We start from the raw sequence: 25868 nt of genomic DNA, 5'->3' as shown, positions 1-25868 counted from the left end.
TGCCAGACAGGAGTTCTCCTGGTAGTTTTTACATTGCTCTGGTAGGCATCTGAAAGACACCACAAAAGTTGTTCTACCTGCTTTCTGGGCTGAGATGGGGAACCGCTGAATTTTGGAGTCGGCTGGTGACAAAATGTTCCAAACACACCCCATGCACAACTCCACCGGGGAAGGTACCAGACAAGAGTTCTCTTGAGAGTTTTTACACTACCTTGGTAGGCATCTGAAAGACACCACAAAAGTTGTTCTACCTGCTTTCTGGGCTGAGATGGGGAACCGCTGAATTTTGGAGTCGGCCGGTGACAAAATGTTCCAAACACACCCCCTGCACAACTCCACCGGGGAAGGTGCCAGACAAGAGTTCTCTTAGTAGTTTTTACACTACCTTGGTAGGCATCTGAAAGACACCACAAAAGTTGTTCTACCTGCTTTCTGGGCTGAGATGGGGAACCGCTGAATTTTGGAGTCGGCTGGTGACAAAATGTTCCAAACACACCCCCTGCACAACTCCACCGGGGAAGGTGCCAGACAGGAGTTCTCCTGGTAGTTTTTACATTGCTCTGGTAGGCATCTGAAAGACACCACAAAAGTTGTTCTACCTGCTTTCTGGGCTGAGATGGGGAATCGCTGAATTTTGGAGTCGGCTGGTGACAAAATGTTCCAAACACACCCCATGCACAACTCCACCGGGGAAGGTGCCAGACAAGAGTTCTCTTGAGAGTTTTTACACTACCTTGGTAGGCATCTGAAAGACACCACAAAAGTTGTTCTACCTGCTTTCTGGGCTGAGATGGGGAACCGCTGAATTTTGGAGTCGGCCGGTGACAAAATGTTCCAAACACACCCCCTGCACAACTCCACCGGGGAAGGTGCCAGACAGGAGTTCTCTTAGTAGTTTTTACACTACCTTGGTAGGCATCTGAAAGACACCACAAAAGTTGTTCTACCTGCTTTCTGGGCTGAGATGGGGAACCGCTGAATTTTGGAGTCGGCTGGTGACAAAATGTTCCAAACACACCCCCTGCACAACTCCACCGGGGAAGGTGCCAGACAGGAGTTCTCCTGGTAGTTTTTACATTGCTCTGGTAGGCATCTGAAAGACACCACAAAAGTTGTTCTACCTGCTTTCTGGGCTGAGATGGGGAATCGCTGAATTTTGGACTCGGCCGGTGACAAAATGTTCCAAAGACACCCCATGCACAACTCCACCGGGGAAGGTGCCAGACAGGAGTTGTCTTAGTAGTTTTTACACTACCTTGGTAGGCACCTGAAAGACACCACAAAAGTTGTTCTACCTGCTTTCTGGGCTGAGATGGGGAATCGCTGAATTTTGGACTCGGCTGGTGACAAAATGTTCCAAACACACCCCCTGCACAACTCCACCGGGGAAGGTGCCAGACAGGAGTTCTCCTGGTAGATTTTACACTACCTTGGTAGGGAGCTGAAAGGCAGCACAAAAGTTGTTCTACCTGCTTTCTGGGCTGAGATGGGGAATCGCTGAATTTTGGACTCGGCCGGTGACAAAATGTTCCAAACACACCCCCTGCACAACTCCACCGGGGAAGGTGCCAGACAGGAGTTCTCCTGGTAGTTTTTACACTACCTTGGTAGGCATCTAAAAGACACCACAAAAGTTGTTCTACCTGCTTTCTGGGCTGAGATGGGGAACAGCTGAATTTTGGAGTCGGCTTGTGACAAAATGTTCCAAACACACCCCCTGCACAACTATACCGGGGAAGGTGCCAGACAGGAGTTCTCCTGGTAGTTTTTACATTGCTCCGGTAGGCATCTAAAAGACACCACAAAAGATGTTCTACCTGCTTTCTGGGCTGAGATGGGGAACCGCTGAATTTTGGAGTCGGCCGGTGACAAAATGTTCCAAACACAGCCCCTGCACAACTCCACCGGGGAAGGTGCCAGACAGGAGTTCTCTTGGTAGATTTTACACTACCTTGGTAGGGAGCTGAAAGGCAGCACAAAAGTTGTTCTACCTGCTTTCTGGGCTGAGATGGGGAATCGCTGAATTTTGGACTCGGCCGGTGACAAAATGTTCCAAACACACCCCATGCACAACTCCACCGGGGAAGGTGCCAGACAGGCGTTTTCGTGGTAGTTTTTACACTACCTTGGTAGGCACCTGAAAGGCACCACAAAAGTTGTTCTACCTGCTTTCTGGGCTGAGATGGGGAATCGCTGAATTTTGGACTCGGCCGGTGACAAAATGTTCCAAACACACCCCCTGCACAACTCCACCGGGGAAGGTGCCAGACAGGAGTTCTCCTGGTAGTTTTTACATTGCTCCGGTAGGGAGCTGAAAGACACCACAAAAGTTGTTCTACCTGCTTTCTGGGCTGAGATGGGGAACCGCTGAATTTTGGACTCGGCCGGTGACAAAATGTTCCAAAGACACCCCATGCACAACTCCACCGGGGAAGGTGCCAGACAGGAGTTCTCTTAGTAGTTTTTACACTACCTTGGTAGGCACCTGAAAGGCACCACAAAAGTTGTTCTACCTGCTTTCTGGGCTGAGATGGGGAACCGCTGAATTTTGGACTCGGCCGGTGACAAAATGTTCCAAACACACCCCATGCACAACTCCACCGGGGAAGGTGCCAGGCAGGAGTTCTCTTGGTAGTTTTTACACTACCTTGGTAGGCAGCTGAAAGGCACCACAAAAGTTGTTCTACCTGCTTTCTAGGCTGAGATGGGGAACCGCTGAATTTTTGGACTCGGCTGGTGACAAAATGTTCCGAACACACCCCATGCACAACTCCACCGGGGAAGGTGCCAGACAGGAGTTCTCCTGGTAGTTTTTACATTGCTCCGGTAGGCAGCTGAAAGACACCACAAAAGTTGTTCTACCTGCTTTCTGGGCTGAGATGGGGAACCGCTGAATTTTGGACTCGGCCGGTGACAAAATGTTCCAAACACACCCCCTGCACAACTCCACCGGGGAAGGTGCCAGACAGGAGTTCTCTTAGTAGTTTTTACACTACCTTGGTAGGCATCTGAAAGACACCACAAAAGTTGTTCTACCTGCTTTCTGGGCTGAGATGGGGAAACGCTGAATTTTGGACTCGGCTGGTGACAAAATGTTCCAAACACACCCCCTGCACAACTCCACCGGGGAAGGTGCCAGACAGGAGTTCTCTTAGTAGTTTTTACACTACCTTGGTAGGCATCTAAAAGACACCACAAAAGTTGTTCTACCTGCTTTCTGGGCTGAGATGGGGAACAGCTGAATTTTGGACTCGGCTGGTGACAAAATGTTCCAAACACACCCCCTGCACAACTATACCGGGGAAGGTGCCAGACAGGAGTTCTCCTGGTAGTTTTTACATTGCTCCGGTAGGCATCTAAAAGACACCACAAAAGATGTTCTACCTGCTTTCTGGGCTGAGATGGGGAACCGCTGAATTTTGGAGTCGGCCGGTGACAAAATGTTCCAAACACAGCCCCTGCACAACTCCACCGGGGAAGGTGCCAGACAGGAGTTCTCTTGGTAGATTTTACACTACCTTGGTAGGGAGCTGAAAGGCAGCACAAAAGTTGTTCTACCTGCTTTCTGGGCTGAGATGGGGAATCGCTGAATTTTGGACTCGGCCGGTGACAAAATGTTCCAAACACACCCCATGCACAACTCCACCGGGGAAGGTGCCAGACAGGCGTTTTCGTGGTAGTTTTTACACTACCTTGGTAGGCACCTGAAAGGCACCACAAAAGTTGTTCTACCTGCTTTCTGGGCTGAGATGGGGAATCGCTGAATTTTGGACTCGGCCGGTGACAAAATGTTCCAAACACACCCCCTGCACAACTCCACCGGGGAAGGTGCCAGACAGGAGTTCTCCTGGTAGTTTTTACATTGCTCCGGTAGGGAGCTGAAAGACACCACAAAAGTTGTTCTACCTGCTTTCTGGGCTGAGATGGGGAACCGCTGAATTTTGGACTCGGCCGGTGACAAAATGTTCCAAAGACACCCCATGCACAACTCCACCGGGGAAGGTGCCAGACAGGAGTTCTCTTAGTAGTTTTTACACTACCTTGGTAGGCACCTGAAAGGCACCACAAAAGTTGTTCTACCTGCTTTCTGGGCTGAGATGGGGAACCGCTGAATTTTGGACTCGGCCGGTGACAAAATGTTCCAAACACACCCCATGCACAACTCCACCGGGGAAGGTGCCAGGCAGGAGTTCTCTTGGTAGTTTTTACACTACCTTGGTAGGCAGCTGAAAGGCACCACAAAAGTTGTTCTACCTGCTTTCTAGACTGAGATGGGGAACCGCTGAATTTTTGGACTCGGCTGGTGACAAAATGTTCCGAACACACCCCATGCACAACTCCACCGGGGAAGGTGCCAGACAGGAGTTCTCCTGGTAGTTTTTACATTGCTCCGGTAGGCAGCTGAAAGACACCACAAAAGTTGTTCTACCTGCTTTCTGGGCTGAGATGGGGAACCGCTGAATTTTGGACTCGGCTGGTGACAAAATGTTCCAAACACACCCCCTGCACAACTCCACCGGGGAAGGTGCCAGACAGGAGTTCTCTTAGTAGTTTTTACACTACCTTGGTAGGCATCTGAAAGACACCACAAAAGTTGTTCTACCTGCTTTCTGGGCTGAGATGGGGAAACGCTGAATTTTGGACTCGGCTGGTGACAAAATGTTCCAAACACACCCCCTGCACAACTCCACCGGGGAAGGTGCCAGACAGGAGTTCTCTTAGTAGTTTTTGCACTACCTTGGTAGGCATCTGAAAGACACCACAAAAGTTGTTCTACCTGCTTTCTGGGCTGAGATGGGGAAACGCTGAATTTTGGACTCGGCTGGTGACAAAATGTTCCAAACACACCCCCTGCACAACTCCACCGGGGAAGGTGCCAGACAGGAGTTCTCTTGATAGTTTTTACACTACCTTGGTAGGCATCTGAAAGACACCACAAAAGTTGTTCTACCTGCTTTCTGGGCTGAGATGGGGAATCGCTGAATTTTGGACTCGGCCGGTGACAAAATGTTCCAAACACAGCCCCTGCACAACTCCACCGGGGAAGGTGCCAGACAGGAGTTCTCCTGGTAGTTTTTACATTGCTCCGGTAGGCATCTGAAAGACACCACAAAAGTTGTTCTATCTGCTTTCTGGGCTGAGATGGGGAATCGCTGAATTTTGGACTCGGCCGGTGACAAAATGTTCCAAAGACACCCCATGCACAACTCCACCGGGGAAGGTGCCAGACAGGAGTTCTCTTAGTAGTTTTTACACTACCTTGGTAGGCATCTGAAAGACACCACAAAAGTTGTTCTATCTGCTTTCTGGGCTGAGATGGGGAATCGCTGAATTTTGGACTCGGCCGGTGACAAAATGTTCCAAAGACACCCCATGCACAACTCCACCGGGGAAGGTGCCAGACAGGTGTTCTCTTAGTAGTTTTTACACTGCCTTGGTAGGCATCTGAAAGACACCACAAAAGTTGTTCTACCTGCTTTCTGGGCTGAGATGGGGAACCGCTGAATTTTGGAGTCGGCCGGTGACAAAATGTTCCAAACACACCCCCTGCACAACTCCACCGGGGAAGGTGCCAGACAGGAGTTCTCCTGGTAGATTTTACACTACCTTGGTAGGGAGCTGAAAGGCAGCACAAAAGTTGTTCTACCTGCTTTCTGGGCTGAGATGGGGAATCGCTGAATTTTGGACTCGGCCGGTGACAAAATGTTCCAAACACACCCCCTGCACAACTCCACCGGGGAAGGTGCCAGACAGGAGTTCTCCTGGTAGTTTTTACACTACCTTGGTAGGCACGTGAAAGGCACCACAAAAGTTGTTCTACCTGCTTTCTGGGCTGAGATGGGGAATCGCTGAATTTTGGACTCGGCCGGTGACAAAATGTTCCAAACACACCCCCTGCACAACTCCACCGGGGAAGGTGCCAGACAAGCGTTCTCTTAGTAGTTTTTACACTACCTTGGTAGGCATCTAAAAGACACCACAAAAGTTGTTCTACCTGCTTTCTGGGCTGAGATGGGGAACAGCTGAATTTTGGACTCGGCTGGTGACAAAATGTTCCAAAGACACCCCCTGCACAACTATACCGGGGAAGGTGCCAGACAGGAGTTCTCCTGGTAGTTTTTACATTGCTCCGGTAGGCATCTAAAAGACACCACAAAAGATGTTCTACCTGCTTTCTGGGCTGAGATGGGGAACCGCTGAATTTTGGAGTCGGCCGGTGACAAAATGTTCCAAACACACCCCATGCACAACTCCACCGGGGAAGGTGCCAGACAGGAGTTTTCCTGGTAGTTTTTACACTACCTTGGTAGGCAGCTGAAAGGCACCACAAAAGTTGTTCTACCTGCTTTCTGGGCTGAGATGGGGAATCGCTGAATTTTGGAGTCGGCCGGTGACAAAATGTTCCAAACACACCCCATGCACAACTCCACCGGGGAAGGTGCCAGGCAGGAGTTCTCCTGGTAGTTTTTACATTGCTCCGGTAGGCATCTGAAAGACACCACAAAAGTTGTTCTACCTGCTTTCTGGGCTGAGATGGGGAAACGCTGAATTTTGGACTCGGCCGGTGACAAAATGTTCCAAACACACCCCATGCACAACTCCACCGGGGAAGGTGCCAGACAGGAGTTCTCTTAATAGTTTTTACACTACCTTGGTAGGCATTTGAAAGGCACCACAAAAGTTGTTCTACCTGCTTTCTGGGCTGAGATGGGGAATCGCTGAATTTTGGAGTCGGCCGGTGACAAAATGTTCCAAACACACCCCCTGCAGAACTCCACCGGGGAAGGTGCCAGACAGGAGTTCTCCTGGTAGTTTTTACATTGCTCCGGTAGGCATCTGAAAGACACCACAAAAGTTGTTCTACCTGCTTTCTGGGCTGAGATGGGGAACCGCTGAATTTTGGAGTCGGCCGGTGACAAAATGTTCCAAACACACCCCCTGCACAACTCCACCGGGGAAGGTGCCAGACAGGAGTTCTCTTAGTAGTTTTTACACTACCTTGGTAGGCAGCTGAAAGGCACCACAAAAGTTGTTCTACCTGCTTTCTGGGCTGAGATGGGGAACCGCTGAATTTTGGAGTCGGCCGGTGACAAAATGTTCCAAACACACCCCATGCACAACTCCCCGGGGAAGGTGCCAGGCAGGAGTTCTCTTGGTAGTTTTTACACTACCTTGGTAGGCATTTGAAAGGCACCACAAAAGTTGTTCTACCTGCTTTCTGGGCTGAGATGGGGAACCGCTGAATTTTTGGACTCGGCTGGTGACAAAATATTCCGAACACACCCCATGCACAACTCCACCGGGGAAGGTGCCAGACAGGAGTTCTCCTGTAGTTTTTACATTGCTCCGGTAGGCAGCTGAAAGACACCACAAAAGTTGTTCTACCTGCTTTCTGGGATGAGATGGGGAAACGCTGAATTTTGGAGTCGGCTGGTGACAAAATGTTCCGAACACACCCCATGCACAACTCCACTAGCGAAGGTGCCAGGGACGAGCTCTTTTGGTAGTTTTTACATTGCTCCGGTAGGCATCAAAAGGACACCACAAAAGTTGTTCTTCCTGCTTTCTGGGCTGAGATGGGGAATCGCTGAATTTTGGACTCGGCCGGTGACAAAATGTTCCAAACACACCCCATGCACAACTCCACCGGGGAAGGTGCCAGACAGGAGTTCTCTTGGTAGTTTTTACACTACCTTGGTAGGCACGTGAAAGGCACCACAAAAGTTGTTCTACCTGCTTTCTGGGCTGAGATGGGGAATCGCTGAATTTTGGACTCGGCCGGTGACAAAATGTTCCAAACACACCCCCTGCACAACTCCACCGGGGAAGGTGCCAGACAAGCGTTCTCTTAGTAGTTTTTACACTACCTTGGTAGGCACCTGAAAGGCACCACAAAAGTTGTTCTACCTGCTTTCTGGGCTGAGATGGGGAACAGCTGAATTTTGGACTCGGCTGGTGACAAAATGTTCCAAAGACACCCCCTGCACAACTATACCGGGGAAGGTGCCAGACAGGAGTTCTCCTGGTAGTTTTTACATTGCTCCGGTAGGCATCTAAAAGACACCACAAAAGTTGTTCTACCTGCTTTCTGGGCTGAGATGGGGAAACGCTGAATTTTGGAGTCGGCCGGTGACAAAATGTTCCAAACACACCCCATGCACAACTCCACCGGGGAAGGTGCCAGACAGGAGTTTTCCTGGTAGTTTTTACACTACCTTGGTAGGCACCTGAAAGGCACCACAAAAGTTGTTCTACCTGCTTTCTGGGCTGAGATGGGGAATCGCTGAATTTTGGACTCGGCCGGTGACAAAATGTTCCAAAGACACCCCATGCACAACTCCACCGGGGAAGGTGCCAGGCAGGAGTTCTCCTGGTAGTTTTTACATTGCTCCGGTAGGCATCTGAAAGACACCACAAAAGTTGTTCTACCTGCTTTCTGAGCTGAGATGGGGAACCGCTGAATTTTGGACTCGGCCGGTGACAAAATGTTCCAAACACACCCCATGCACAACTCCACCGGGGAAGGTGCCAGACAGGAGTTCTCTGAATAGTTTTTACACTACCTTGGTAGGCAGCTGAAAGGCACCACAAAAGTTGTTCTACCTGCTTTCTGGGCTGAGATGGGGAATCGCTGAATTTTGGAGTCGGCCGGTGACAAAATGTTCCAAACACACCCCCTGCAGAACTCCACCGGGGAAGGTGCCAGACAGGAGTTCTCCTGGTAGTTTTTACATTGCTCCGGTAGGCATCTGAAAGACACCACAAAAGTTGTTCTACCTGCTTTCTGGGCTGAGATGGGGAACCGCTGAATTTTGGACTCTGCTGGTGACAAAATGTTCCAAACACACCCCATGCACAACTCCACTAGCGAAGGTGCCAGGGACGAGCTCTGTTGGTAGTTTTTACATTGCTCCGGTAGGCATCAAAAGGACACCACAAAAGTTGTTCTACCTGCTTTCTGGCCTGAGATGGGGAATCGCTGAATTTTGGACTCGGCCGGTGACAAAATGTTCCAAAGACACCCCATGCACAACTCCACCGGGGAAGGTGCCAGGCAGGAGTTCTCTTGGTAGTTTTTACACTACCTTGGTAGGCATTTGAAAGGCACCACAAAAGTTGTTCTACCTGCTTTCTGGGCTGAGATGGGGAACCGCTGAATTTTGGAGTCGGCTGGTGACAAAATGTTCCAAACACACCCCATGCACAACTCCACCGGGGAAGGTGCCAGACAGGAGTTCTCCTGGTAGTTTTTACACTACCTTGGTAGGCAGCTGAAAGGCACCACAAAAGTTGTTCTACCTGCTTTCTGGGCTGAGATGGGGAACCGCTGAATTTTGGACTCGGCTGGTGACAAAATGTTCCAAAGACACCCCATGCACAACTCCACCGGGGAAGGTGCCAGACAGGAGTTCTCTTAGTAGTTTTTACACTACCTTGGTAGGCACCTGAAAGGCACCACTAAACTTGTTCTACCTGCTTTCTGGGCTGAGATGGGGAACCGCTGAATTTTGGACTCGGCCGGTGACAAAATGTTCCAAACACACCCCCTGCACAACTCCACCGGGGAAGGTGCCAGACAGGAGTTCTCTTGGTAGTTTTTACACTACCTTGGTAGGCAGCTGAAAGGCACCACAAAAGTTGTTCTACCTGCTTTCTGGGCTGAGATGGGGAACCGCTGAATTTTGGACTCGGCTGGTGACAAAATGTTCCGAACACTCCCCATGCACAACTCCACCGGGGAAGGTGCCAGACAGGAGTTCTCCTGGTAGTTTTTACATTGCTCTGGTAGGCAGCTGAAAGACACCACAAAAGTTGTTCTACCTGCTTTCTGGGCTGAGATGGGGAACCGCTGAATTTTGGAGTCGGCCGGTGACAAAATGTTCCAAACACACCCCATGCACAACTCCCCGGGGAAGGTGCCAGGCAGGAGTTCTCTTGGTAGTTTTTACACTACCTTGGTAGGCATTTGAAAGGCACCACAAAAGTTGTTCTACCTGCTTTCTGGGCTGAGATGGGGAACCGCTGAATTTTTGGACTCGGCTGGTGACAAAATATTCCGAACACACCCCATGCACAACTCCACCGGGGAAGGTGCCAGACAGGAGTTCTCCTGTAGTTTTTACATTGCTCCGGTAGGCAGCTGAAAGACACCACAAAAGTTGTTCTACCTGCTTTCTGGGCTGAGATGGGGAAACGCTGAATTTTGGACTCGGCCGGTGACAAAATGTTCCAAACACACCCCATGCACAACTCCACCGGGGAAGGTGCCAGGCAGGAGTTCTCTTAATAGTTTTTACACTACCTTGGTAGGCAGCTGAAAGGCACCACAAAAGTTGTTCTACCTGCTTTCTGGGCTGAGATGGGGAACAGCTGAATTTTGGAGTCGGCCGGTGACAAAATGTTCCAAACACACCCCATGCACAACTCCACTAGCGAAGGTGCCAGGGACGAGCTCTGTTGGTAGTTTTTACATTGCTCCGGTAGGCATCAAAAGGACACCACAAAAGTTGTTCTTCCTGCTTTCTGGGCTGAGATGGGGAACCGCTGAATTTTGGACTCGGCTGGTGACAAAATGTTCCAAACACACCCCATGCACAACTCCACCGGGGAAGGTGCCAGGCAGGAGTTCTCTTGGTAGTTTTTACACTACCTTGGTAGGCAGCTGAAAGGCACCACAAAAGTTGTTCTACCTGCTTTCTGGGCTGAGATGGGGAACCGCTGAATTTTGGAGTCGGCTGGTGACAAAATGTTCCAAACACACCCCATGCACAACTCCACCGGGGAAGGTGCCAGACAGGAGTTCTCCTGGTAGTTTTTACACTACCTTGGTAGGCAGCTGAAAGGCACCACAAAAGTTGTTCTACCTGCTTTCTGGGCTGAGATGGGGAACCGTTGAATTTTGGACTCGGCCAGTGACAAAATGTTCCAAAGACACCCCCTGCACAACTCCACCGGGGAAGGTTCCAGACAGGAGTTCTCTTGGTAGTTTTTACACTACCTTGGTAGGCACCTGAAAGGCACCACAAAAGTTGTTCTACCTGCTTTCTGGGCTGAGATGGGGAACCGCTGAATTTTGGACTCGGCCGGTGACAAAATGTTCCAAAGACACCCCATGCACAACTCCACCGGGGAAGGTGCCAGGCAGGAGTTCTCTTGGTAGTTTTTACACTACCTTGGTAGGCAGCTGAAAGGCACCACAAAAGTTGTTCTACCTGCTTTCTGGGCTGAGATGGGGAACCGCTGAATTTTGGACTCGGCTGGTGACAAAATGTTCCGAACACACCCCATGCACAACTCCACCGGGGAAGGTGCCAGACAGGAGTTCTCCTGGTAGTTTTTACATTGCTCCGGTAGGCATGTGAAAGACACCACAAAAGTTGTTCTACCTGCTTTCTGGGCTGAGATGGGGAATCGCTGAATTTTGGACTCGGCCGGTGACAAAATGTTCCAAAGACACCCCATGCACAACTCCACCGGGGAATGTGCCAGACAAGCGTTCTCTTGATAGTTTTTACACTACCTTGGTAGGCATCTGAAAGACACCACAAAAGTTGTTCTACCTGCTTTCTGGGCTGAGATGGGGAACCGCTGAATTTTGGAGTCGGGCGGTGACAAAATGTTCCAAACACACCCCATGCACAACTCCACTAGCGAAGGTGCCAGGGACGAGCTCTGTTGGTAGTTTTTACATTGCTCCGGTAGGCATCAAAAGGACACCACAAAAGTTGTTCTACCTGCTTTCTGGGCTGAGATGGGGAATCGCTGAATTTTGGACTCGGCCGGTGACAAAATGTTCCAAAGACACCCCATGCACAACTCCACCGGGGAAGGTGCCAGGCAGGAGTTCTCTTGGTAGTTTTTACACTACCTTGGTAGGCATTTGAAAGGCACCACAAAAGTTGTTCTACCTGCTTTCTGGGCTGAGATGGGGAACCGCTGAATTTTGGAGTCGGCTGGTGACAAAATGTTCCAAACACACCCCATGCACAACTCCACCGGGGAAGGTGCCAGGCAGGAGTTCTCTTGGTAGTTTTTACACTACCTTGGTAGGCAGCTGAAAGGCACCACAAAAGTTGTTCTACCTGCTTTCTGGGCTGAGATGGGGAACCGCTGAATTTTGGACTCGGCTGGTGACAAAATGTTCCAAAGACACCCCATGCACAACTCCACCGGGGAAGGTGCCAGACAGGAGTTCTCTTAGTAGTTTTTACACTACCTTGGTAGGCACCTGAAAGGCACCACAAAAGTTGTTCTACCTGCTTTCTGGGCTGAGATGGGGAACCGCTGAATTTTGGACTCGGCCGGTGACAAAATGTTCCAAACACACCCCCTGCACAACTCCACCGGGGAAGGTGCCAGGCAGGAGTTCTCTTGGTAGTTTTTACACTACCTTGGTAGGCAGCTGAAAGGCACCACAAAAGTTGTTCTACCTGCTTTCTGGGCTGAGATGGGGAACCGCTGAATTTTGGACTCGGCTGGTGACAAAATGTTCCGAACACACCCCATGCACAACTCCACCGGGGAAGGTGCCAGACAGGAGTTCTCCTGGTAGTTTTTACATTGCTCTGGTAGGCAGCTGAAAGACACCACAAAAGTTGTTCTACCTGCTTTCTGGGCTGAGATGGGGAACCGCTGAATTTTGGAGTCGGCCGGTGACAAAATGTTCCAAACACACCCCATGCACAACTCCCCGGGGAAGGTGCCAGGCAGGAGTTCTCTTGGTAGTTTTTACACTACCTTGGTAGGCATTTGAAAGGCACCACAAAAGTTGTTCTACCTGCTTTCTGGGCTGAGATGGGGAACCGCTGAATTTTTGGACTCGGCTGGTGACAAAATATTCCGAACACACGCCATGCACAACTCCACCGGGGAAGGTGCCAGGGACGAGCTCTGTTGGTAGTTTTTACATTGCTCCGGTAGGCATCAAAAGGACACCACAAAAGTTGTTCTACCTGCTTTCTGGGCTGAGATGGGGAATCGCTGAATTTTGGACTCGGCCGGTGACAAAATGTTCCAAAGACACCCCATGCACAACTCCACCGGGGAAGGTGCCAGGCAGGAGTTCTCTTGGTAGTTTTTACACTACCTTGGTAGGCAGCTGAAAGGCACCACAAAAGTTGTTCTACCTGCTTTCTGGGCTGAGATGGGGAACCGCTGAATTTTGGAGTCGGCTGGTGACAAAATGTTCCAAACACACCCCATGCACAACTCCACCGGGGAAGGTGCCAGGCAGGAGTTCTCTTGGTAGTTTTTACACTACCTTGGTAGGCAGCTGAAAGGCACCACAAAAGTTGTTCTACCTGCTTTCTGGGCTGAGATGGGGAACCGCTGAATTTTGGACTCGGCTGGTGACAAAATGTTCCAAAGACACCCCATGCACAACTCCACCGGGGAAGGTGCCAGACAGGAGTTCTCTTAGTAGTTTTTACACTACCTTGGTAGGCACCTGAAAGGCACCACAAAAGTTGTTCTACCTGCTTTCTGGGCTGAGATGGGGAACCGCTGAATTTTGGACTCGGCCGGTGACAAAATGTTCCAAACACACCCCCTGCACAACTCCACCGGGGAAGGTGCCAGGCAGGAGTTCTCTTGGTAGTTTTTACACTACCTTGGTAGGCAGCTGAAAGGCACCACAAAAGTTGTTCTACCTGCTTTCTGGGCTGAGATGGGGAACCGCTGAATTTTGGACTCGGCTGGTGACAAAATGTTCCAAACACACCCCATGCACAACTCCACCGGGGAAGGTGCCAGACAGGAGTTCTCCTGGTAGTTTTTACATTGCTCTGGTAGGCAGCTGAAAGACACCACAAAAGTTGTTCTACCTGCTTTCTGGGCTGAGATGGGGAACCGCTGAATTTTGGAGTCGGCCGGTGACAAAATGTTCCAAACACACCCCATGCACAACTCCCCGGGGAAGGTGCCAGGCAGGAGTTCTCTTGGTAGTTTTTACACTACCTTGGTAGGCATTTGAAAGGCACCACAAAAGTTGTTCTACCTGCTTTCTGGGCTGAGATGGGGAACCGCTGAATTTTTGGACTCGGCTGGTGACAAAATATTCCGAACACACGCCATGCACAACTCCACCGGGGAAGGTGCCAGACAGGAGTTCTCCTGTAGTTTTTACATTGCTCCGGTAGGCAGCTGAAAGACACCACAAAAGTTGTTCTACCTGCTTTCTGGGCTGAGATGGGGAAACGCTGAATTTTGGACTCGGCCGGTGACAAAATGTTCCAAACACACCCCATGCACAACTCCACCGGGGAAGGTGCCAGGCAGGAGTTCTCTTAATAGTTTTTACACTACCTTGGTAGGCAGCTGAAAGGCACCACAAAAGTTGTTCTACCTGCTTTCTGGGCTGAGATGGGGAACAGCTGAATTTTGGACTCGGCCGGTGACAAAATGTTCCAAACACACCCCATGCACAACTCCACTAGCGAAGGTGCCAGGGACGAGCTCTGTTGGTAGTTTTTACATTGCTCCGGTAGGCATCAAAAGGACACCACAAAAGTTGTTCTTCCTGCTTTCTGGGCTGAGATGGGGAACCGCTGAATTTTGGAGTCGGCTGGTGACAAAATGTTCCAAACACACCCCATGCACAACTCCACCGGGGAAGGTGCCAGGCAGGAGTTCTCTTGGTAGTTTTTACACTACCTTGGTAGGCAGCTGAAAGGCACCACAAAAGTTGTTCTACCTGCTTTCTGGGCTGAGATGGGGAACCGCTGAATTTTGGAGTCGGCTGGTGACAAAATGTTCCAAACACACCCCATGCACAACTCCACCGGGGAAGGTGCCAGACAGGAGTTCTCCTGGTAGTTTTTACACTACCTTGGTAGGCAGCTGAAAGGCACCACAAAAGTTGTTCTACCTGCTTTCTGGGCTGAGATGGGGAACCGCTGAATTTTGGACTCGGCCAGTGACAAAATGTTCCAAAGACACCCCCTGCACAACTCCACCGGGGAAGGTGCCAGACAGGAGTTCTCTTAGTAGTTTTTACACTACCTTGGTAGGCACCTGAAAGGCACCACAAAAGTTGTTCTACCTGCTTTCTGGGCTGAGATGGGGAACCGCTGAATTTTGGACTCGGCCGGTGACAAAATGTTCCAAAGACACCCCATGCACAACTCCACCGGGGAAGGTGCCAGGCAGGAGTTCTCTTGGTAGTTTTTACACTACCTTGGTAGGCAGCTGAAAGGCACCACAAAAGTTGTTCTACCTGCTTTCTGGGCTGAGATGGGGAACCGCTGAATTTTGGACTCGGCTGGTGACAAAATGTTCCGAACACACCCCATGCACAACTCCACCGGGGAAGGTGCCAGACAGGAGTTCTCCTGGTAGTTTTTACATTGCTCCGGTAGGCATCTGAAAGACACCACAAAAGTTGTTCTACCTGCTTTCTGGGCTGAGATGGGGAATCGCTGAATTTTGGACTCGGCCGGTGACAAAATGTTCCAAACACACCCCATGCACAACTCCACCGGGGAATGTGCCAGACAAGCGTACTCTTGATAGTTTTTACACTACCTTGGTAGGCATCTGAAAGACACCACAAAAGTTGTTCTACCTGCTTTCTGGGCTGAGATGGGGAACCGCTGAATTTTGGACTCGGGCGGTGACAAAATGTTCCAAACACACCCCATGCACAACTCCACTAGCGAAGGTGCCAGGGACGAGCTCTGTTGGTAGTTTTTACATTGCTCCGGTAGGCATCAAAAGGACACCACAAAAGTTGTTCTACCTGCTTTCTGGGCTGAGATGGGGAATCGCTGAATTTTGGACTCGGCCGGTGACAAAATGTTCCAAAGACACCCCATGCACAACTCCACCGGGGAAGGTGCCAGGCAGGAGTTCTCTTGGTAGTTTTTACACTACCTTGGTAGGCATTTGAAAGGCACCACAAAAGTTGTTCTACCTGCTTTCTGGGCTGAGATGGGGAACCGCTGAATTTTGGACTCGGCCGGTGACAAAATGTTCCAAAGACACCCCATGCACAACTCCACCGGGGAATGTGCCAGACACGCGTTCTCTTGATAGTTTTTACACTACCTTGGTAGGCATCTGAAAGACACCACAAAAGTTGTTCTACCTGCTTTCTGGGCTGAGATGGGGAAACGCTGAATTTTGGACTCGGCTGGTGACAAAATGTTCCAAACACACCCCATGCACAACTCCACCGGGGAAGGTGCCAGACAGGAGTTCTCCTGGTAGTTTTTACATTGCTCCGGTAGGCATCTGAAAGACACCACAAAAGTTGTTCTACCTGCTTTCTGGGCTGAGATGGGGAAACGCTGAATTTTGGACTCGGCTGGTGACAAAATGTTCCAAACACACCCCCTGCACAACTCCACCGGGGAAGGTGCCAGACAGGAGTTCTCCTGGTAGTTTTTACATTGCTCCGGTAGGCATCTGAAAGGCACCACAAAAGTTGTTCTACCTGCTTTCTGGGCTGAGATGGGGAACCGCTGAATTTTGGAGTCGGCTGGTGACAAAATGTTCCAAAGACACCCCATGCACAACTCCACCGGGGAAGGTGCCAGACAAGAGTTCTCTTGAGAGTTTTTACACTACCTTGGTAGGCATCTGAAAGACACCACAAAAGTTGTACTACCTGCTTTCTGGGCTGAGATGGGGAACCGCTGAATTTTGGACTCGGCCGGTGACAAAAAGTTCCAAACACACCCCCTGCACAACTCCACCGGGGAAGGTGCCAGACAGGAGTTCTCCTGGTAGTTTTTACACTACCTTGGTAGGGAGCTGAAAGGCAGCACAAAAGTTGTTCTACCTGCTTTCTGGGCTGAGATGGGGAAACGCTGAATCTTGGACTCGGCTGGTGACAAAATGTTCCAAACACACCCCCTGCACAACTCCACCGGGGAAGGTGCCAGACAGGAGTTCTCTTGATAGTTTTTACACTACCTTGGTAGGCATCTGAAAGACACCACAAAAGTTGTTCTACCTGCTTTCTGGGCTGAGATGGGGAAACGCTGAATTTTGGAGTCGGCTGGTGACAAAATGTTCCAAACACACCCCCTGCACAACTCCACCGGGGAAGGTGCCAGACGGGATTTCTCCTGGTAGTTTTTACATTGCTCCGGTAGGCATCTGAAAGACACCACAAAAGTTGTTCTATCTGCTTTCTGGGCTGAGATGGGGAATCGCTGAATTTTGGACTCGGCCGGTGACAAAATGTTCCAAAGACACCCCATGCACAACTCCACCAGGGAAGGTGCCAGACAGGAGTTCTCCTGGTAGTTTTTACACTACCTTGGTAGGCAGCTGAAAGACACCACAAAAGTTGTTCTACCTGCTTTCTGGGCTGAGATGGGGAATCGCTGAATTTTGGACTCGGCTGGTGACAAAATGTTCCAAACACACCCCCTGCACAACTCCACCGGGGAAGGTGCCAGACAGGAGTTCTCCTGGTAGATTTTACACTACCTTGGTAGGGAGCTGAAAGGCAGCACAAAAGTTGTTCTACCTGCTTTCTGGGCTGAGATGGGGAATCGCTGAATTTTGGACTCGGCCGGTGACAAAATGTTCCAAACACACCCCCTGCACAACTCCACCGGGGAAGGTGCCAGACAGGAGTTCTCCTGGTAGTTTTTACACTACCTTGGTAGGCATCTAAAAGACACCACAAAAGTTGTTCTACCTGCTTTCTGGGCTGAGATGGGGAACAGCTGAATTTTGGACTCGGCTTGTGACAAAATGTTCCAAAGACACCCCCTGCACAACTATACCGGGGAAGGTGCCAGACAGGAGTTCTCCTGGTAGTTTTTACATTGCTCCGGTAGGCATCTAAAAGACACCACAAAAGATGTTCTACCTGCTTTCTGGGCTGAGATGGGGAACCGCTGAATTTTGGAGTCGGCCGGTGACAAAATGTTCCAAACACACCCCATGCACAACTCCACCGGGGAAGGTGCCAGACAGGAGTTCTCCTGGTAGTTTTTACATTGCTCCGGTAGGCATCTGAAAGACACCACAAAAGTTGTTCTACCTGCTTTCTGGGCTGAGATGGGGAACCGCTGAATTTTGGAGTCGCCCGGTGACAAAATGTTCCAAAGACACCCCATGCACAACTCCACCGGGGAAGGTGCCAGACAGGAGTTCTCTTAGTAGTTTTTACACTACCTTGGTAGGCACCTGAAAGGCACCACAAAAGTTGTTCTACCTGCTTTCTGGGCTGAGATGGGGAACCGCTGAATTTTGGACTCGGCCGGTGACAAAATGTTCCAAACACACCCCATGCACAACTCCACCGGGGAAGGTGCCAGACAGGAGTTCCCTTGGTAGTTTTTACACTACCTTGGTAGGCAGCTGAAAGGCACCACAAAAGTTGTTCTACCTGCTTTCTAGGCTGAGATGGGGAACCGCTGAATTTTTGGACTCGGCTGGTGACAAAATGTTCCGAACACACCCCGTGAACAACTCCACCGGGGAAGGTGCCAGACAGGAGTTCTCCTGGTAGTTTTTACATTGCTCCGGTAGGCAGCTGAAAGACACCACAAAAGTTGTTCTACCTGCTTTCTGGGCTGAGATGGGGAACCGCTGAATTTTGGACTCGGCCGGTGACAAAATGTTCCAAAGACACCCCCTGCACAACTCCACCGGGGAAGGTGCCAGACAGGAGTTCTCTTAGTAGTTTTTACACTACCTTGGTAGGCATCTGAAAGACACCACAGAAGTTGTTCTACCTGCTTTCTGGGCTGAGATGGGGAATCGCTGAATTTTGGAGTCGGCTGGTGACAAAATGTTCCAAACACACCCCCTGCACAACTCCACCGGGGAAGGTGCCAGACAGGAGTTCTCCTGGTAGTTTTTACATTGCTCCGGTAGGCATCTGAAAGACACCACAAAAGTTGTTCTACCTGCTTTCTGGGCTGAGATGGGGAATCGCTGAATTTTGGAGTCGGCCGGTGACAAAATGTTCCAAACACACCCCATGCACAACTCCACCGGGGAAGGTGCCAGACAGGAGTTCTCTTAGTAGTTTTTACACTACCTTGGTAGGCATCTAAAAGACACCACAAAAGTTGTTCTACCTGCTTTCTGGGCTGAGATGGGGAAACGCTGAATTTTGGACTCGGCTGGTGACAAAATGTTCCAAACACACCCCATGCACAACTCCACCGGGGAAGGTGCCAGACAGGAGTTCTCTTAGTAGTTTTTGCACTACCTTGGTAGGCATCTGAAAGACACCACAAAAGTTGTTCTACCTGCTTTCTGGGCTGAGATGGGGAAACGCTGAATTTTGGACTCGGCTGGTGACAAAATGTTCCAAACACACCCCATGCACAACTCCACCGGGGAAGGTGCCAGACAGGAGTTCTCTTGATAGTTTTTACACTACCTTGGTAGGCATCTGAAAGACACCACAAAAGTTGTTCTACCTGCTTTCTGGGCTGAGATGGGGAAACGCTGAATTTTGGAGTCGGCTGGTGACGATATGTTCCAAACACACCCCCTGCACAACTCCACCGGGGAAGGTGCCAGACGGGAGTTCTCCTGGTAGTTTTTACATTGCTCCGGTAGGCAGCTGAAAGACACCACAAAAGTTGTTCTACCTGCTTTCTGGGCTGAGATGGGGAATCGCTGAATTTTGGACTCGGCCGGTGACAAAATGTTCCAAAGACATCCCATGCACAACTCCACCGGGGAAGGTGCCAGACACGCGTTCTCTTGATAGTTTTTACACTACCTTGGTAGGCATCTGAAAGACACCACAAAAGTTGTTCTACCTGCTTTCTGGGCTGAGATGGGGAACCGCTGAATTTTGGACTCGGCTGGTGACAAAATGTTCCAAACACACCCCCTGCACAACTCCACCGGGGAAGGTGCCAGACAGGAGTTCTCCTGGTAGATTTTACACTACCTTGGTAGGGAGCTGAAAGGCACCACAAAAGTTGTTCTACCTGCTTTCTGGGCTGAGATGGGGAATCGCTGAATTTTGGACTCGGCCGGTGACAAAATGTTCCAAACACACCCCCTGCACAACTCCACCGGGGAAGGTGCCAGACAGGAGTTCTCCTGGTAGTTTTTACACTACCTTGGTAGGCACGTGAAAGGCACCACAAAAGTTGTTCTACCTGCTTTCTGGGCTGAGATGGGGAATCGCTGAATTTTGGACTCGGCCGGTGACAAAATGTTCCAAACACACCCCCTGCACAACTCCACCGGGGAAGGTGCCAGACAAGCGTTCTCTTAGTAGTTTTTACACTACCTTGGTAGGCATTTGAAAGACACCACAAAAGTTGTTCTACCTGCTTTCTGGGCTGAGATGGGGAACAGCTGAATTTTGGACTCGGCTGGTGACAAAATGTTCCAAAGACACCCCATGCACAACTATACCGGGGAAGGTGCCAGACAGGAGTTCTCCTGGTAGTTTTTACATTGCTCCGGTAGGCATCTGAAAGACACCACAAAAGATGTTCTACCTGCTTTCTGGGCTGAGATGGGGAACCGCTGAATTTTGGACTCGGCCGGTGACAAAATGTTCCAAAGACACCCCATGCACAACTCCACCGGGGAAGGTGCCAGACAGGAGTTCTCTTAGTAGTTTTTACACTACCTTGGTAGGCACCTGAAAGGCACCACAAAAGTTGTTCTACCTGCTTTCTGGGCTGAGATGGGGAACCGCTGAATTTTGGACTCGGCCGGTGACAAAATGTTCCAAACACACCCCATGCACAACTCCACCGGGGAAGGTGCCAGGCAGGAGTTCCCTTGGTAGTTTTTACACTACCTTGGTAGGCAGCTGAAAGGCACCACAAAAGTTGTTCTACCTGCTTTCTAGGCTGAGATGGGGAACCGCTGAATTTTTGGACTCGGCTGGTGACAAAATGTTCCGAACACACCCCATGCACAACTCCACCGGGGAAGGTGCCAGACAGGAGTTCTCCTGGTAGTTTTTACATTGCTCCGGTAGGCAGCTGAAAGACACCACAAAAGTTGTTCTACCTGCTTTCTGGGCTGAGATGGGGAACCGCTGAATTTTGGACTCGGCCGGTGACAAAATGTTCCAAAGACACCCCATGCACAACTCCACTGGGGAAGGTGCCAGACAGGAGTTCTCTTAGTAGTTTTTACACTACCTTGGTAGGCATCTGAAAGACACCACAGAAGTTGTTCTACCTGCTTTCTGGGCTGAGATGGGGAAACGCTGAATTTTGGACTCGGCTGGTGACAAAATGTTCCAAACACACCCCCTGCACAACTCCACCGGGGAAGGTGCCAGACAGGAGTTCTCCTGGTAGTTTTTACATTGCTCCGGTAGGCATCTGAAAGACACCACAAAAGTTGTTCTATCTGCTTTCTGGGCTGAGATGGGGAATCGCTGAATTTTGGAGTCGGCCGGTGACAAAATGTTCCAAACACACCCCATGCACAACTCCACCGGGGAAGGTGCCAGACAGGAGTTCTCTTAGTAGTTTTTACACTACCTTGGTAGGCATCTAAAAGACACCACAAAAGTTGTTCTACCTGCTTTCTGGGCTGAGATGGGGAAACGCTGAATTTTGGACTCGGCTGGTGACAAAATGTTCCAAACACACCCCCTGCACAACTCCACCGGGGAAGGTGCCAGACAGGAGTTCTCTTAGTAGTTTTTGCACTACCTTGGTAGGCATCTGAAAGACACCACAAAAGTTGTTCTACCTGCTTTCTGGCCTGAGATGGGGAAACGCTGAATTTTGGACTCGGCTGGTGACAAAATGTTCCAAACACACCCCCTGCACAACTCCACCGGGGAAGGTGCCAGACAGGAGTTCTCTTGATAGTTTTTACACTACCTTGGTAGGCATCTGAAAGACACCACAAAAGTTGTTCTACCTGCTTTCTGGGCTGAGATGGGGAACAGCTGAATTTTGGACTCGGCTGGTGACGATATGTTCCAAACACACCCCCTGCACAACTCCACCGGGGAAGGTGCCAGACGGGAGTTCTCCTGGTAGTTTTTACATTGCTCCGGTAGGCATCTGAAAGACACCACAAAAGTTGTTCTATCTGCTTTCTGGGCTGAGATGGGGAATCGCTGAATTTTGGACTCGGCCGGTGACAAAATGTTCCAAAGACATCCCATGCACAACTCCACCGGGGAAGGTGCCAGACAGGAGTTCTCTTAGTAGTTTTTACACTACCTTGGTAGGCATCTGAAAGACACCACAAAAGTTGTTCTACCTGCTTTCTGGGCTGAGATGGGGAACCGCTGAATTTTGGACTCGGCTGGTGACAAAATGTTCCAAACACACCCCCTGCACAACTCCACCGGGGAAGGTGCCAGACAGGAGTTCTCCTGGTAGATTTTACACTACCTTGGTAGGGAGCTGAAAGGCACCACAAAAGTTGTTCTACCTGCTTTCTGGGCTGAGATGGGGAATCGCTGAATTTTGGACTCGGCTGGTGACAAAATGTTCCAAACACACCCCCTGCACAACTCCACCGGGGAAGGTGCCAGACAGGAGTTCTCCTGGTAGTTTTTACACTACCTTGGTAGGCACGTGAAAGGCACCACAAAAGTTGTTCTACCTGCTTTCTGGGCTGAGATGGGGAATCGCTGAATTTTGGACTCGGCCGGTGACAAAATGTTCCAAACACACCCCCTGCACAACTCCACCGGGGAAGGTGCCAGACAAGCGTTCTCTTAGTAGTTTTTACACTACCTTGGTAGGCATTTGAAAGACACCACAAAAGTTGTTCTACCTGCTTTCTGGGCTGAGATGGGGAACAGCAGAATTTTGGACTCGGCTGGTGACAAAATGTTCCAAAGAAACCCCCTGCACAACTATACCGGGGAAGGTGCCAGACAGGAGTTCTCCTGGTAGTTTTTACATTGCTCCGGTAGGCATCTGAAAGACACCACAAAAGATGTTCTACCTGCTTTCTGGGCTGAGATGGGGAACCGCTGAATTTTGGAGTCGGCCGGTGACAAAATGTTCCAAACACACCCCCTGCAGAACTCCACCGGGGAAGGTGCCAGACAGGAGTTCTCCTGGTAGTTTTTACATTGCTCCGGTAGGCATCTGAAAGACACCACAAAAGTTGTTCTACCTGCTTTCTGGGCTGAGATGGGGAACTGCTGAATTTTGGACTCGGCCGGTGACAAAATGTTCCAAAGACACCCCATGCACAACTCCACCGGGGAAGGTGCCAGACAGGAGTTCTCTTAGTAGTTTTTACACTACCTTGGTAGGCATCTGAAAGGCACCACAAAAGTTGTTCTACCTGCTTTCTGGGCTGAGATGGGGAAACGCTGAATTTTGGAGTCGGCCGGTGACAAAATGTTCCAAACACACCCCATGCACAACTCCCCGGGGAAGGTGCCAGGCAGGAGTTCTCTTGGTAGTTTTTACACTACCTTGGTAGGCATTTGAAAGGCACCACAAAAGTTGTTCTACCTGCTTTCTGGGCTGAGATGGGGAACCGCTGAATTTTTGGACTCGGCTGGTGACAAAATATTCCGAACACACCCCATGCACAACTCCACCGGGGAAGGTGCCAGACAGGAGTTCTCCTGGTAGTTTTTACATTGCTCCGGTAGGCATCTGAAAGACACCACAAAAGTTGTTCTACCTGCTTTCTGGGCTGAGATGGGGAAACGCTGAATTTTGGAGTCGGCCGGTGACAAAATGTTCCAAACACACCCCATGCACAACTCCACCGGGGAAGGTGCCAGACAGGAGTTCTCTTAGTAGTTTTTACACTACCTTGGTAGGCACCTGAAAGGCACCACAAAAGTTGTTCTACCTGCTTTCTGGGCTGAGATGGGGAACCGCTGAATTTTGGACTCGGCCGGTGACAAAATGTTCCAAACACACCCCATGCACAACTCCACCGGGGAAGGTGCCAGGCAGGAGTTCTCTTGGTAGTTTTTACACTACCTTGGTAGGCAGCTGAAAGGCACCACAAAAGTTGTTCTACCTGCTTTCTGGGCTGAGATGGGGAACCGCTGAATTTTTGGACTCGGCTGGTGACAAAATGTTCCGAACACACCCCATGCACAACTCCACCGGGGAAGGTGCCAGACAGGAGTTCTCCTGGTAGTTTTTACATTGCTCCGGTAGGCAGCTGAAAGACACCACAAAAGTTGTTCTACCTGCTTTCTGGGCTGAGATGGGGAACCGCTGAATTTTGGAGTCGGCCGGTGACAAAATGTTCCAAACACACCCCATGCACAACTCCACCGGGGAAGGTGCCAGACAGGAGTTCTCTTAATAGTTTTTACACTACCTTGGTAGGCAGCTGAAAGGCACCACAAAAGTTGTTCTACCTGCTTTCTGGGCTGAGATGGGGAATCGCTGAATTTTGGAGTCGGCTGGTGACAAAATGTTCCAAACACACCCCATGCACAACTCCACCGGGGAAGGTGCCAGACAGGAGTTCTCCTGGTAGTTTTTACATTGCTCCGGTAGGCATCTGAAAGACACCACAAAAGTTGTTCTATCTGCTTTCTGGGCTGAGATGGGGAATCGCTGAATTTTGGACTCGGCCGGTGACAAAATGTTCCAAAGACACCCCATGCACAACTCCACCGGGGAATGTGCCAGACAAGCGTTCTCTTGATAGTTTTTACACTACCTTGGTAGGCAGCTGAAAGACACCACAAAAGTTGTTCTACCTGCTTTCTGGGCTGAGATGGGGAAACGCTGAATTTTGGAGTCGGCTGGTGACAAAATGTTCCAAACACACCCCATGCACAACTCCACCGGGGAAGGTGCCAGACAGGAGTTCTCCTGGTAGTTTTTACATTGCTCCGGTAGGCATCTGAAAGACACTACAAAAGTTGTTCTACCTGCTTTCTGGGTTGAGATGGGGAACCGCTGAATTTTGGACTCGGCTGGTGACAAAATGTTCCAAACACACCCCCTGCACAACTCCACCGGGGAAGGTGCCAGACAGGAGTTCTCCTGGTAGTTTTTAAATTGCTCCGGTAGGCATCTGAAAGACACCACAAAAGTTGTTCTACCTGCTTTCTGGGCTGAGATGGGGAACCGCTGAATTTTGGAGTCGGCCGGTGACAAAATGTTCCAAACACACCCCATGCACAACTCCACTAGCGAAGGTGCCAGGGACGAGCTCTATTGGTAGTTTTTACATTGCTCCGGTAGGCAGCTGAAAGACACCACAAAAGTTGTTCTACCTGCTTTCTGGGCTGAGATGGGGAACCGCTGAAATTTGGACTCGGCCGGTGACAAAATGTTCCAAACACACCCCCTGCACAACTCCACCGGGGAAGGTGCCAGACAAGCGTTCTCTTAGTAGTTTTTACACTACCTTGGTAGGCATCTAAAAGACACCACAAAAGTTGTTCTACCTGCTTTCTGGGCTGAGATGGGGAACAGCTGAATTTTGGACTCGGCTGGTGACAAAATGTTCCAAAGACACCCCCTGCACAACTATACCGGGGAAGGTGCCAGACAGGAGTTCTCCTGGTAGTTTTTACATTGCTCCGGTAGGCATCTGAAAGACACCACAAAAGATGTTCTACCTGCTTTCTGGGCTGAGATGGGGAACCGCTGAATTTTGGAGTCGGCCGGTGACAAAATGTTCCAAACACACCCCCTGCAGAACTCCACCGGGGAAGGTGCCAGACAGGAGTTCTCCTGGTAGTTTTTACATTGCTCCGGTAGGCATCTGAAAGACACCACAAAAGTTGTTCTACCTGCTTTCTGGGCTGAGATGGGGAACCGCTGAATTTTGGACTCGGCCGGTGACAAAATGTTCCAAACACACCCCCTGCACAACTCCACCGGGGAAGGTGCCAGACAGGAGTTCTCTTAGTAGTTTTTACACTACCTTGGTAGGCAGCTGAAAGGCACCACAAAAGTTGTTCTACCTGCTTTCTGGGCTGAGATGGGGAACCGATGAATTTT

Source organism: Falco cherrug, unplaced genomic scaffold (assembly GCF_023634085.1).
Source record: "Falco cherrug isolate bFalChe1 unplaced genomic scaffold, bFalChe1.pri scaffold_49, whole genome shotgun sequence".
NCBI classification, from domain to species: domain Eukaryota; kingdom Metazoa; phylum Chordata; class Aves; order Falconiformes; family Falconidae; genus Falco; species Falco cherrug.
Note: the sequence above shows the minus strand (reverse complement) of the source record.